The following is a 1617-nucleotide window of genomic DNA, read 5'->3' on the forward strand; positions in this document are numbered from 1 at the left end:
GGGGGACAAGCCTGGTTGGAGATGCAGCCCAGTCTATGGGAGGAGAGGGGGAATGGAAAGGACTGTCCTCCTGACCCCCCAGACAAACCCTGGCTGGGATCTGGGACCAGGGAGGGAGGTTAAACACCCCTTCCCGAGCTCAAACTTACCGCTAGCTACAATTATGGACTACAAATCACAGAAGAACCTGGAAGCAGGAAAAGAAAGTGATGATTAATCCTGCACACTCATGCTGCCATAATTCTGGACTGCAAATCCCAGAGACCTCAGCGGTAGCAGGAACAGGAAGTGAACACAGTCAGAGAGCCATGCTGTAGTGCCCCTCAGCTTCTGACCTGAGCCACTGCAGGCATGTAGCTGCATTTCCTGAATCAAAGGTAAATGTCTGTTCATTTCTATTACTATTTCAATTTAATCTGTGCAGTTTAAACTAACCTGCAAAGACAGAATCAATTCAGCCTCAGGCTTTTTGGCTGTCTGTACCTAGCCCAAATTTTAGTGTATATAAACAACTTTCAAAATGGCTGAAGCAAATTAAGATAAACCTGGATGAATCAGACTTAATTGACTTAGGTTAAGTTGATTTATTGAACTTCTGCCCCAGATCTCCTCCAGATTCAAGTTAACTCACAGTCCCCCAGAATCCCAGGATGCCTTGCACCTCCCACACAACTCCACCTGACAGTGTGAGCCTCATAGCCTTGGCCCAAGCTGTCTGTTCCAGGCAAGCAGGGAGGCATGCTCTAGTGCCCCTTCCCCTACTCTCCCCCGCTTCTGGCCTGTGCCACTGCAGGCACGTGGCTGCATTTCTGGAATTAAAAGTGAAATTCTGTTCACTTGCTTATTGGTTCAATCTATGCAGCTTAGCCAGGAAGCAGAGGGGAGCGGACAGCCCTGCTGTGCAGCAGAGAGCCCCACACAACCCAGAGAACATGCTGGGATGCTGGGGGAGTCTGGTTTATCTTAAACCAAGAAGGGGTCTGAGACAGACATTACATCATAGATTCATAGAAGTTGGGTCAGAAGGGATTTTGTAGATTTTCAAGTCCGACCCCCTGTCTGGGCAGGAGAAAAACTGGGCTCAAATGAGTCCAGCCAGGTAGGCATCAAGCCTCTTCTTAAAGACCCCCATGGTAGGAGCCAGCACCACCTCCCTTGGAAGTTGGTTCCAGATGCTAGCCACCCTAACTGTGAAGTAGTTCTTATGGATGTCTAATCTAAACCTACTCTCCAACAACTTATGGCCGTTATTCCTTGTTATGCCAGGGGGCGCTAGGGGAAACAAGGTCTCTCCCAAACCCTTCTGGTCGCCCTTAGTAAGTTTATAGACAGTCACTAGGTCCCCCCTCAGCCTTCTCTTGTGAAGGCTGAACAGGTTCAGGTCCCGCAGTCTCTCATTGTAGGGTCCGCCCTGTTGTCCCTGCATCATGCGGGTGGGCCTCCTCTGAACCTCTCTATGCTGTCCACATCCCTCCTGAATTGGGGTGCACAGAACTGGACACAGTACTCCTGCTGTGGCCTAACCAGTGTTGCATAGAAAGGGAGGAGCACCTCCTTGGCGCTACTTGAGATGCAACTGTGGATGCACGACAAGGTCTGGTTCGCCCTGCCAACCTT

The sequence above is a fragment of the Gavialis gangeticus genome, unplaced genomic scaffold (assembly GCF_001723915.1).
Source record: "Gavialis gangeticus isolate Ggan-Ray unplaced genomic scaffold, GavGan_comp1, whole genome shotgun sequence".
NCBI classification, from domain to species: domain Eukaryota; kingdom Metazoa; phylum Chordata; order Crocodylia; family Gavialidae; genus Gavialis; species Gavialis gangeticus.